Below are 14,423 nucleotides of genomic sequence, written 5' to 3' on the forward strand. Positions count from 1 at the left end.
TGTGGTATTGTGTGCAGATTGAGGAGGATATATTTGTTTTAAAATCCATTTTAGAGTAAGGCTGTAACGCAACAAAATTTGGAAAAAGTCAAGGGGTTTGAAAACTTTCTGAATGCACTGTATGTTTGGGGAAAATACATCACAACACATCACTGAATATAACTCTCCTTAAATTAAGGCATGGTGGTGGCTGCATCATGGTATGGGTATGCTTGACATTGGATAATACTGGGGAGTTTATCAGGATAAAAAATAATGGGATGGAGCTAAGCAAAGGTAAAATCCTAGAGGAAAACCTGCTTCAGTGTGCTTTACACCAGAGACTGGGAGAGAAATTCACTTTTCAGCAGGGAAATAACCTACAACATAAGGCCAAATCTATACTGGAGTTGTATACCAAGAAGACACGGAATGTATCTGAGTGGCCAGGGTACAGTTTTGACTTAAATCCGCTTGAAAATCTATGGCAAATGTTGGCTAACATGTATTGACTCAGGGAACTGAATACTTATGCAATGACTATATTTTAGTTATTTAATTTCGAATAAACTTTTTTTTCTCCATTCTTCCACTTTGACATTACATTAAAATTACAATGAAATAAATGTTAATCCCACTTAGTAACACAATCAAATGTTAAGAAATCCAATTGGTCTGAATACTTTTGCAAGGCACTGCCTATCAATGAATTGGCGAGGGCACTAGAACAGTCTGCAGCACTGAGCCTCACCCTACTAGAATCTGAAGTCAAATGTTTACGGTTTGCGGAAGATCTGGTGCTTCTGTCCCCAATCAAGGAGGGTCTACAGCAGCGCATAGAGCTTCTGCACAGATACTTTCAGACCTGGGCCCAAAAAAGGTCTAGTTGCCATGACCACAACCAAATACAAATTCCATCTACACATCATTGCCTTAGAGCACACAAAGAACTATACCTACCTTTGCCTTAATATCAGCACCACAGGTACCACAAGGCTGTGAACAATCTGAGAGACAAGGCAAGAAGGGCCTTCTACGCCATCAAAAGGAACATAAAGTTCGACATCCCAATTAGAATTTGGCAAAAAACACTTGAATAGAACCCATTGCCGATGGTTATGAGATCTGTGCTCCACTCGCCAACCAAGAAGGAGAAACATCAGATTTAGACTCTGCATGCAGAATTCTGCGAAAACACTCTCAGTGTACAACGTAAAACTCAAAATAATGCAGAGCAGAATTAGGACGATGCCCGCTAAAAATCCAAATCCAGAAAAGAGCAATTCAGTTCTACAACCACCTAAAGGAAGCAATTCTCAAACGTTCCCTTACAAAGCCCTCACCTACAGAGAGAGATGAACCTGGAGAAGAGTCCCCTCAGCCAGTTGGTTCTGGAGCTCTGTTCACAAACAAAAACAAACCCCACAGAGCCCCAGGACAGCAACACTATTAGACACAACATAAATCTAAAATAAAATGATTTGACATATTCGATAGAATCAACCAAAAAACAGAGCAAACTGTAATGTAATGATATCTGGCTCTAAACCTGACTGACCTAAAATTAAGAAAAGCTTTGACCATGTCCAGGCTTGCTATCGAGAGTGGCCACCATAGGCAGACCTGGCTCTCGAGAGAAGACAGGCTATGTGCCCACTTCTCACAAAATGAGGTGGAAACTGAGCTGCACTTCCTAACCTCGTGTCATTTGCACCATCTTTGAGACAAATACTGTACTTCCCACAGATCACACAGACCCATGAAGAATTTGGAGAAAAAAACAATTGCTAGGAGAAATACAATAGTGTGTGATCACAGAAGCAAGATTTGTGACTTGTTGCCGTAAGAAAAGGGCAACCAGCAGAGCACAAACACCATTGTAAATACAACCAATATTTATCTGTTTATTTTCTCTTGTCATGTTTACTGTTAATATTTGATGGTTTTTTTTTCTCACATAAGTTTATTGTCTTTCATTTGCTTTGGCAATGTAAACATGTTTCCCAATAAATCCCTTTGAATAGAACTGAGAGGAGGGATTCTCTGTGTATCCTCTGTGAAAGTGCAATTCTTCCACGAGACGGACTTATCCGCACACATTCGTCATGCCGCGATCACATTGAACACATTGGATTTCATGACATGATATTTTAGGCAATGTCAGCTATCGAGCCACAGCAATGACTTGCTGCCTGTGAACTCTCTTCTTACCGTGGTTACTTTGGAGCAGAAATGGGAAGGAATGATATGTAGCATGTGGCTAGTCTTCTCTGGGTGGTCTAGAGGTTTGTTATACAAGTATTTGCTCAGACGCCATCAATTTTGCTTCATAACTGACCTCAGTACAAATTGTACAAGAAATAACTCAGAAATGAGGCGAAAAGTGCTGCAGAAATTGTTGTGTTGGGAGCAAGCTGGGCTGAGAGCAGAGAGAGAGAGAAAGAGAGAGACGTTGCTTAGTTGACGATAAGGCTGGAGAGTGGGTCTGCCTTCCTGCGCCTGGTAAAAACTGCTTGCAGTTTTAATGGCATGTTTGCTTAATCCACTTCACTGGGCTGCTGGAGGCAATCTTTAGACGTTCCTTTTTTTCTAAGATGGCTGTTGGTGACACAAAGCCCCTGCATTGCCATACTCAGAGATGCTAAGTCCTGGCAATGTTGTGTTCTGCTCAGAGCTGTGAAATTCACAGAAATCCACTGGTACTCTATCCACTGGACTGGTTTTATTACTACGGCTCAGACCTAGCCTTCATAGGGCCTACTGAAACAGGGCATGTGTACAGTATCGTTATATTGGCTATGCTATTGTTGCTATCTACAGTCCCATCCCATTTTATCCTGGTCTATAATCGGCATTGACCTTCGGCTACAGCCTGGCACACGTCCTGCCAGTCTAGTCTCTAAACAATGTAAATGGCTTTTTGAGATAAAGAAAATCCATGCTGCCCAATTCAATATGGAACGATGTTTTCTGGGCTCAGGGGGAATATGCATTAGGGCTTAATTCTATTACCAGAAGCTCCAGCACCCACATAATGCCCCGTGGGGCAAGAGCATACAATAAAATGGTCTCCCAGAATGAAATTAGACCGGTGGTATTCAAGATTTTCAGCTGGGTCCGAATTTTTTACACAATCATTTCTGGGGACCCCATTTTTTTCAGCAATAATTTCTTGCGACACCACCTCAACCCAAATATAATGACACAACCTTAGTCATTAAATTTAGGTTTTTACATCAACAAATAACCTTTCATTACATTTTCATTTCTTATCAAAATATACAGAAACCAATAAATACATTTACTCAATTAAATGAATTGTTCTAATTATCTTTCTCAAAAAAGTTTGAATATTGTCCCATAGAATAATCGGGAAAATGTATTTCTTGTTCCCCAAAAATACATTATAACTATCTTTTTCGCAACCCCACTACAGTTCCCTCGCAAACCAGACTTTGAATACCAAGGAATTTTACAGTCTGGTTGGTAGACCCATAAAGCATATAAATATGAGTTATATTTTGTTGTTCTGGGATGGAAAATGTTCCAACAATATGAATTTACTTTCTGATATGGGATACTGAATTGCAGTATATTGCATTATCATTATCATGTCCCCCACCCCTTGGGAGCATGGACGTTATCCTGCTACCTTATTATTACACCATATATTTCACATCCGCTGCAATTACCCTTACATTGATTTTGGAACACATTTTTATATATATATATATACACCATATAATTAATCCAGCAGAGACCACGAGAAGTCACATATAGGTAATGCACAACTCAAGCCCCTACGAACAACAGCTTCCAAAAAATGTTTTTTTTTAAGTACACACAAGCCTACTGTGGATGTTGTTTCAACCAATATTGTAAATATGTAAATAGTAAATATGATGCTATACTGTATGTGGAGATCTACTAACAGCGATGATCTCTTCAATATGAGGGATCTGTGCATCATTGACTGTGTGGACTGATGAGTGTTGCTCTGAGGGCAGGTCATGGCGCTTCAAAGACTCCAGACTCTGCTCTTATCCCTCCTGGCATTTACACACAGTGACACGCTCATTTGGGTCTCGACATGAGGCTCCCCCTCTCTCTCTCTGTTTCTCTCTCTCTCTTGCTGTCTCTCTCTTTCTCTCGGGGTTCTCGCTATCTGTATCTATTTGTTTCTCTGTTTCTCTATCCCTTTTATTCTCCTCTTTGTCTCTCTTTCTCACTCTCCCTCGTTTTCCCTCTGTATAACCCCCCCCCCCCCTTCTCTCTCATCAGTGACCTGCCTGCCTTAACAACCACAGTTGTCTTCCTGCCTCCCTGTGATGCCCACAGCATACCAAACCACGTACCCACCCAATCTCCTCCACTCAGTCAGTCAATAGCCTCAGAAGGTCCTGAGTAAAATGCCTTATTTATAATAAAACACCTCCTGTCAACATGGACAAGAGGAGAAACCAGGCAACGATTGGAGTAATGGCAAGTGGATATGAAATAAACAACGGGTTGAAGGACAGGACACCTGCATCATTTCGCAGAGAGTTTCGATGAACATGCTAGATAGTGTGTGTTTTAAAGTGCTTTCATTTCTAAGTGCACCATCCTATTATTATGAAAGAGCATGTTGTATACTGACTCACTTCCAGAGCTGCAGCATAGGCTACACCCTACACAGCCTATACCCACAGTGCTCTAGTATTTCATATTATCCTTTAGTTCCGGAGGCCTTTTCTGTTAATAGTCCTAGGTGTCCGTTTAAAAGCAAATTCAATTACTCACTTGCCCTACATTCCTGTTGTTGACAGCAGGAAAACAATGTGGTCTCTCTGCTATGATGATTGTTTAAAATGACCCTTTCCTTTGTATGAATGAAAGCAGGTTTGCTAACTCATTATGGTCTCTAGGCCTTAAAAAGACCAATTTGAAGCTCATGTTTTCTTTTTCCCCCCTCCACAAAACAAATCATTTTCAGACAGTTGGGCCAGTAATGTATTTCCATTTATTCATCGAACTACATGAGTGTGCAGTATCATTGAAATGGTCCATCTTGTTTAGGTCATCTCATAGCTTATTTGAATATAAATTCAGGTCCCGGCACATTTCACCAGACTAACTACCCCACAGAAGATGTCATTTGAGTTTTTGTGGATGGAAAAACCTAGTTAACAGTGTCTTTCCTGCACGTTGCGATATCCCCAACGGAAACGGCTGAGTATGAAAACAACATTTTATTCAAATTTGCATCTCTTTATTGCCACTTAAAAAAAAAAGCATAAACACTTCTAAACTGCAGTTCCCTGTGGACCTTGAAAGAGTTTTGGATCCCGACCTGGGGCCCTTGTGTCAATCCCTGGTATTACCCTGTGAGTAACAGAGTAACATAGAGTGATGATGAGCTCCCAAGGGACACAATCTTAGCTGTAAATCCATCTGATCAACACCGGGCATGATAGGAGAGGGACGAAGAAAAGCCCACAATCCCTCTGGCTCAAGGGGACACATGACAGAAGATATGGCGCCTCTCTGCTTGCTCTATGCTGTGAACTATAGCATGTTGATTTATTTCAACAAGATAAAGCCTGCCAGCTTTCCCTTCCTGTCCAGGGGCTTTGGCTTTCTCCGATGGCGTTTTTGGATGATGTCACTGTTTATTGTGTGTGTGTGTGTTGGTTAGGGCTGTTGCTCATGGCTCAGCACTCGGTGCATAAGCATGGAGATAATATGTGCATGTTGTCAGTTCTTTATACTTTATCTCAGCTGGGATTACCTGGAGGGAATCAAGCTCCCTCACACATCCTCTAACGCTTTCACTCTCTCTCACTCTTACTCGCTCACCCTTTCTCTCTCACGCATACTCTCTCCCTCTCACTCTGACTAACACGTCCTCCAGGCTGTGGGGGTCTAGGGGGACATCAGTCTCTTTGTGGCCTTGTGGCCCAGTTGCCCTCAGAGGCAATGAGCAGTGACATGAGCAGCCTGACTCTGGAGCATCAAGCCTGCTGGGAGCTCAAAATAAAGTCCCGGATGATCTGTTCCCTTCTGCCCGGTCCGGCCCCCAACTGTCCCTTCTGGACGCTCTCTCCCCTGACACTGAAGGAAGGTTACACTATCCTCCTCCACTGGCTCACCACAAGGGTGCGTCCTTTCCCCTCTGTTGTTTGTACTGTATACCAATGGTTGTCAGCGTAATCACGACTCTAGGCATATCATTTAGTTTGCAGATAACTTGGTTATCGTGAGTCTTTCACAGGATGAAGAGGTGAGGAGTTTGTTGGCTGGTGGCCCAGTGGTGGAGGAGTTTGTTGGATGGTGTGACCACTCCTATTTAGAACGTATTACTTAATGTCAAGAAAACCAAGTATATGGCTATTGATTTCCGGATGAGCGCCCTGCCACCAATACAGACTCTGATTGAAGGATAGCCAGTGGAGATGGTTGATTAATACAAAGGCCTGTAACTAGGCCACTAAGGAACATTCAATGTCATCTTGGTAAGCAACTCCAGTGTATCTTTGGCCTTGTGTTTTAGGTTATTGTACTGCTGAAAAGTGAATTTGTCTCCCAGTGTCTGTTGGAAAGCAGATTGAAGCAGGTTTTTGCTTATACTTAGCTCCATTTCGTGTCTTTTTATCAACTGATGACAAGCATACCCATAACATGATGAAGCCACCACTATGCTTGAAAATATGAATGCTTCTCAGTTAGTGGTACTTAGTGATGTGTTGTGTTGGATTTGCCCCAAACATACCTCTTTGTATTCAGGTCATAAAGTTAATTTCTTTGCCATTTTTTGCAGTTTTACTTTAGTGCCTTATTACAAACAGGATGCATGTTTTGGATTTATTTTCTGCCATTTAGATTAGTATTGTGTAGTAACTACAATGTTGTTGATCCTCAGTTTTCCCCTATCACAGCCATGAAACTCTGTAACTGTTGGCCTCTTGGTGAAATCCCTGAGCGGTTTCCTTCCTCTCCGGCAGTTAGGAAGGACGCCTGTATTTTTGTAGTAACTGGGTGTATTGATACACAATCCAAAGTGTAATTAACAACTTCATCATGCTCAAAGGGAAATTCAATGTCTGCTTATTTTCTTTACCCATCTACCATTAGGTGGCCTTCTTTGCAAGGAATTGGAACACCTCCCTGGTCTTTGTGATAAATCTGTGTTTGAAATTCCCTGCTCGATTGAGGGACCTTACAGATAATTGTATGGGTGGGGTACATAGATGAGGTAGTCATTAAAAAATTATGTTAAACACTATTATTGTACACAGAGTGAGTCCATGCAACTTATGTGACTTGTTAAGCAAATGTTTACTCCTAAAAAAACTTTTAAAAACATCATTCCACTTTGACATTATGGGTGTAGGCCAGTGACAATCTCAATTGAATCCATTTAAAATTCAGGCTGTAACACAACAAATTGTGAAAGAACTCAAGGGGTGTGAATACTTTCTGAAGGCACTGCACATTAAAATGTTTCTGCCATTTCTTGATTTCATACTTCTCAGTTCCACCGGAGCAAAAGAGGTAAAAGCTCTTATGCCTTGTCAGATCTACTATTTGAATGTTTTTACTTTAGACAAGTAGGAAAACAGACAGACAGGTCGACAAAATGTCATACAGCAACATACATTTTCAGTGAGCTGGTTGGATGAAGCAATGGCAGGATAAGGAATTAGCACAAGCTCTCACATACAGTGATGGGAATAATGACACAAAAGCACTCCAAAAATCAAAGCCTAATGCATGCAGACCTTTCTTAAAGACCATTAAAGGGGAAATCTGCAGTTGAAACAACAACAAAGCTACACCCCGCCACTGATTTGGTAAGCAGCTGAGGGATAGGGCTGGAGAAATGTAACCACACTCATAGACAGAGCTATAGATGCAAGGACTGACCATCCATGAGATTAAATGTCAAGTTTAAACCTAAACCATGTTATGAGGCAATACAGTGTTTCTTTACAATGACATTGTTTATAAACTCATTTGGAGTGTGATGGAATATGACAGCTGAACTACGATCATGAGGCATTTATAAGACATTTTATTATTAAAGACTAATTAACACAAATTGAAAATAAAAATTGGATGTCGCTGATGCAGATTTCCCCTTTAAGATGAGGGATGACATCAGCTGTGCCTTGGTAAAGTAACTGCCCAGTGTTTCCAGATTTCTATGAAAAATGACCTGTAATAACTTATAATATGAGTGAAAGAGTTTTGCTTCCAAAATATCTAAATTAAGTATGTTAAAAGGCAGCTTTTCTGTGTTGGAATGGTGTGGGTGTACCCCAACAACAAAATGGTGTGGCCTTATACTGGTAATTAACTATATTAATGCAAGTAGATTCCTGATTGGCCACCTCTAGACCACTGATTAACCAGCTCATCCTGCTCAGGGAGGTGACATCATGTTCTGTGAGGAAATAGTAAGCATTTTTGAAAAAGTCTGTTTGAAATGTTTAAAAAAATTATAATAATTTAAGTATTCTGTCTCCAATTTATGATTTGGCCACAAATACGAGTATAGGACGAATCAACAGCATTATTTGAATATGAGTTAACAGAATATGTACTTTAAAGTGAGATTTCCACAGGGCAGTTACTTTAAGATGGCTTCCACTTCAAGAATGAGGATTTCTAAATGTCAGCCAATGAAAGGGGTACCGGTGTATATAAGAAGAAGAGGCTCAATGACTAAGAAGCTTTTAGACAACCGGTAACATCTAATATGTCTGTTAACAAGACATTACATCAGCCCCCCAGCACATACTGTATCTCCCCAATGATTAGTTAGTGATGAAAAGCAGTTCTGACAGAATGGTTCATCTATCCTACTGGGTGTGCGGCATTTGTTCCAGCCCAGCACTAAACACATCAGTTTCAAATACTGTAATCAACTAATCACAGTTATTAGTCTGAACCTGTAGCTGAATCAAGTGTATTAGTGCTGGGCTAAAACTGCTCCAGACCATGATCCCCTGTTCCCTCCCTTCCAACACTGCATAAACCTGCATTATGACAGAAGCTTTGAACGGGGCGGCACACTCACCTTCTGGCTCACCACACAGTGTGCACTGTGATTCTACAGACCAAGAGAGAACCAAGAGAGACAAGAGCACATTGTTACCATCAGATACTGTGCATGTGGTCAAGATGAGATAGAACAGTGAGATGGCATTGATTTGAGTGGCTGGTCAATTCATAACTCATTGATCAAACAACGTTACTGCAAACAACAAAAGCACAACATAGAAGGACAGCATTTTCAAGTGTTTAAAAAAAACAACCAGTTTTGTTACCATAGAAACTCAGCAACCATGCATAATATGGAGATAAGGAGAGATGTGAGTACCCAAATAGATGATATGATGGATGGTAGCATTGTAGAGACAGGAATCAAAGTAAAATGCACAATATAGATGTATCTCTGCCACTGCCATTGAATACAATGCCAAAACAACAGACAGGCAACCCAACGCTCATCTCAAAATAGAAACATAATAACGAATATTGATTTACATCCACGTGCTATCAATCATTTATACCCTTTTGTATTAGGCCCCCTCTTGAGGAGTGTCAAAATGCCACCTTCCATTATGCCACAGTATGATTTACCATGCAAACACAAGCATTAGTTTTAGTGTGTTTATAGCTTTACAAAGCATGTAAATTAGTTTGATAGGGCAGTATTTGTAATTACAATTGTTTATCTTTCTCCTCCTAAAGCATACAGTGGATAAGTACCCTACAATGGCTGTGTGTGTGTGTGTGTGTTTTATTTTGACAGGGAGTCATGCTGAGACCAAGGTGTCTTTGACAGATGAGCCCTGTATTTACATCAATACACATCAACACTGTGTACATTACACACATCAATGCATGAACGTGTGTTTAGGTCTCCCGAGTGGTGCAACGATCTAAGGCGCTACATCTCAGTGCCTGGCATCACTACAGACCCTGGTTTGATCCCGGGCTGTATCACAACCGGCCGTGATCAGGAGTCCCATAGGGCGGCGCACAATTGGCCCTGCGTCGTCCGGGTCAGGTGATGTTTTGACCGGGATGGGCCGTCATTGTAAAATAAGAATTTGTTCTTAACTGACTTGCTAATCAAAGTTAAATAAAAATGAACACAAAAAATGAAAACCGAAACACATTCATAGAAAATACACATTCTTTAGTTTAATCAGCCTTTTGAATTGCCCTAGAGGCACCAATTCATAACATTTTTGAGGGCGTTGCTGATTATTCCACAAGTAAGGTGCAAAAAAAACTAAAAGCAAATTGACCTAATTTAGTGGAGATTAAAAGGGATCTCCAGAGTTAGTCAGCCCTGAGACTGGGTCGTGTATTTCGTACGTCTGTAAGTTAACAAGGAAGTAAGGTACGGCGGAGGTTCATGCAGGTGGGATTTATATAGAAAAAGAGTGTGATGCATTGATCTACAGACTTTAAAGAGGGCCAGGCTACTTTCTGATACAGAATGCAGTGATGTGTACTGAACCTATCGCTCGTAATAAAGCATAGTGCGCTATGGTAAACTGTGTCCATTGGCTTCAACAGAGTGGCAACTGCATTCATATAGACAATATCACCATAGTCTATAAACAGGTATGAATGTTGATTGAATATATGTATTTTCTGCAATTAAATGAAAGGCATGAACTACTCCTATAAAATAAGGCCATTTTAATTTCAAACTCATCAAGATGCTTTTTGAAAGATAGCTTTTTGCCAATACAGATACTTAGAAGTGGAGACACGATTGATGAGTGACCACGTTCTACTTTTAAACTCGGACAAAACAGAGATGCTCATTCTAGGTCCCATGAAACAAAGAGATCTTCTGTTGAATCTGACAATTAATCTTGATGGTTGTACAGTCGTTTCAAATAAAACTGTGAAGGACCTCGGCGTTACTCTGGACCCTGATCTCTCTTTTGACAAACATATCAAGACTGTTTCAATGACAGCTTTTTTCCATCTACGTAACATTGCAAAAATCAGAAACTTTCTGTCCAAAAATGATGCAGAAAAATGTATCCATACTTTTGTTACTTCTAGGTTAGACGACTGCAATGCTCTACTTTCTGGCTACCTGGATAAAGCACTAAATAAACTTCAGTTAGTGCTAAATACGGCTGCTAGAATCCTGACTAGAACCAACAAATTTGATCATATTACTCCAGTGCTAGCCTCCCTACACTGGCTTCCCGTTAAGGCAAGGGCTGATTTCAAGGTTTTACTGATAATCTACTAAGCATTACATGGGATTGCTCCTACCTATCTTTCTGATTTGGTCTTGCCGTACATACCTACACGTACGCTACGGTCACAAGATGCAGGCCTCCTAATTGTCCCTAGAATTTCTAAGCAAACAGCTGGAGGCAGGGCTTTCTCCTATAGAGCTCCATTTTTATGGAATGGTCTGCCTACCCATGTGAGAGACGCAGACTCGGTCTCAACCTTTAAGTCTTTACTGAAGACTCATCTCTTCAATGGGTCATATGATTGAGTGTAGTCTGGCCCAGGAGTGTGAAGGTGAATGGAAAGGCTCTGGAGCAACGAACAGCCCTTGCTGTCTCTGCCTGGCCGGTTCTCCTCTCTCCACTGGGATTCTCTGCCTCTAAACCCTATTACAGGGGCTGAGTCACTGGCTTACTGGTACTCTTTCATGCCGTCCCTAGGAGGGGTGCGTCACTTGAGTGGGTTGAGTCACTGACGTGGTCTCCCTGTCTGGGTTGGCCCCCCCCCCCTTGAGTTGTGCCGTGGCGGGGATCTTTGTGGGCTATACTCGGCCTTGTCTCAGGATGGTAAGTTGGTGGTTGAAGATATCCCTCTAGTGGTGTGGGGGCTGTGCTTTGGCAAAGTGGGTGGGGTTATATCCTTCCTGTTTGGCCCTGTCGGGGGTATCATCAGATGGGGCCACAGTGTCTCCTGGCCCCTCCTGTCTCAGCCTCCAGTATTTATGCTGCAGTAGTTTATGGGTCGGGGGTCTAGGGTCAGTTTGTTATATCTGGAGTACTTCTGCTGTCTTATCCGGTGTCCTGTGTGAATTTAAGTGTGCTCTCTCTCCTTCTCTCTTTCTCTCTCTCTCTCTCTCTCAGAGGACCTGAGCCCTAGGACCATGCCTCAGGACAACCTGGCATGATGACTCCTTGCTGTCCCCAGTCCACCTGGCCGTGCTTCTGCTCCAGTCTCAACTGTTCTGCCTGCGGCTATGGAATCCTGACCTGTTCACCGGACGTGCTCCTGTCCAAGACCTGCTGTTTGGTAGAGATACTCTTAATGATCGGCTATGAAAAGCCAACTGACATTTACTCCTGAGGTGCTGACTTGCTACACCCTTGACAACTACTGTGATTATTATTATTTGACCATGCTGTTCATTTATGAACATTTGAACATCTTGACCATGTTCTGTTATAATCTCCACCCGGCACAGCCAGAAGAGGACTGGCCATCCCTCATAGCCTGGTTCCTCTCTAGGTTTCTTCCTAGGTTTTGCTCTTTCTAGCCACCGTGCTTCTACACCTGCATTGCTTGGTGTTTGGGGTTTTAGGCTGGGTTTCTGTACAGCACTTTGAGATATCAGCTGATGTACGAAGTGCTATATAAATACATTTGATTTGATGAGCACACCAACCAATGTACATACAGTGCATTCGGAAAGTTTTCAGACCCCTTGACTTTTTCCACATTTTGCTACCTTACAGCCTTCTTCTAAAATGTATTAAATTGTTTTTATTTACTCATCAATCTACGCACAATACCGCATAATGACAAAGCAAAAACAGGTTTAGACATTTTTGCAAAGTTATCAAAACAAAAAAAAAGCTGAAATATCAAATTTACATAAGTATTCAGACCCTTTACTCAGTACTTTGTTGAAGAACCTTTAGCAGCGATTACAGCCTCGAGTCTTCTTTGGTATGACACTACAAGCTTGGCACACCTGTATTTGGGAGTTTCTCCCTTTCTTCTCTGCAGATCCTCTCAAGCTCAGTCAGGTTGGTTAGGAAGGTCTCTCTAGAGATGTTCAATCAGGTTCAAGACCAGGCTCTGGCTGGGCCACTCAAGGACAATCAGAGACTTGTCCCGAAGCAACTCCTGCATTGTCTTGCCTGTGTGCTTAGGGTCGTTGTCCTGTTGGACAGTGAACCTTCGCCCCAGTTTGATGTCCTGAGCACTCTGGAGCAGGTTTTCATTAAGGATTTCTCTGTACTTTGCTCCGTTCATCTTTCCCTTGATCCTGACTAGTCTCTCAGTCCCTGACGCTGAAATACACCCCCACAGCATGATGCTGCCACCACCATGATTCACCGTAGGGATGGTGCCAGGTTTTCTCCAGGCGGGACGCTTGGCATTCAGGCCAAAGAGTTCCATCTTGGTTTCATCAGACCAGAGAATATTGTTTCTCATGATCTGAGAGTTTTTAGGTGCATTTGGCAAACTCCAAGTGGGCTGTCATGTGCCTTTTACTGAGGAGTGACTTCCGTCTGGCCACTCTTCCTGAAAAGACTGATTGGTGGAGTGCTGCAGAGATGGTTGTCCTTCTGGAAGATTCTCCCATCTCTACAGAGGAACTCTGGAGCTCCTTCAGAGTGACCTTCAGGTTCTTGATCACCTCCCTGACCAAGGCCCTTCTCTCCCATTGCTCAGTTTGGCTGGACGGACAGTTCTAGGAAGCATCTTGGTGGTTCCAAACTTCTTCAATTGAAGAGTGTTGGAGGCCACTGTGTTTTGGGGACCTTCAATGCTACAGATTTTTTTTTTGTGTTCTTCCCCAGATCTGTATCCCCGACACAATCCTGTCTTGGAGATCTATGGACAATTCCTTCGACCTCATGGCTTGGTTTTTGCTCCAACATACACTATCAACTGTGGATCCTTATATGAACAGGTGTGTGCCTTTCCAAATCAAGTCCAATAAATTGAATTTACCACAGGTGGACTCCAATCTATAGAAACATCTCAAGAATGATCAATGGAAACAGGATATACCTGAGCTCAATTTAGAGTCTAATATCAAAGGATCTGAATACTGATGTATTTATAAAAAAAATATTTAAAAAACGGTTTTCGTTTTGTCATCATGGGATATTCTGTGTAGATTGAGGAGAGAAACAAGTTATTTAATCTATTTTAGAATAAGGCTGTAATATAACAAAATGTGGAAAAAGCCAAAGGGGTCTGAACACTTTCGAATGCACTGTATGCATAAATCATCAGATACATTTGTATGTGATTTGGAGAATAACATATACTTGGTTTGACCTGCAATAAGTACCCATTTCAATTCAATAAAGGCTTTCTGCAAAGTAATGAAGGCAGATTGAACCTCCAAAAGATCCTGGTTAACCTTGGGGGCAATAGCATACACAACAGTCTCATCTGCATACAGGTGCACGTAAAAATAACATTTGCAGGTC

The 14,423-nt window shown here is 41.7% G+C and overlaps 1 protein-coding gene across 1 annotated transcript in view; it reads right to left on the reverse strand.

Annotated features, from left to right (window-relative positions):
* Nucleotides 1-14,423, reverse strand: part of LOC109903156 (disks large-associated protein 2) — a 156,829-nt gene that overhangs the window by 77,914 nt on the left and 64,492 nt on the right. Inside the window, exon 2 of the mRNA XM_031788283.1 lies at nucleotides 9,041-9,073. The gene's annotated coding sequence lies outside the window, so the exon portion shown is untranslated. The remainder of the gene's footprint in view (nucleotides 1-9,040; nucleotides 9,074-14,423) is intronic.

This window comes from Oncorhynchus kisutch, linkage group LG14 (assembly GCF_002021735.2).
Source record: "Oncorhynchus kisutch isolate 150728-3 linkage group LG14, Okis_V2, whole genome shotgun sequence".
Lineage (NCBI taxonomy): Eukaryota > Metazoa > Chordata > Actinopteri > Salmoniformes > Salmonidae > Oncorhynchus > Oncorhynchus kisutch.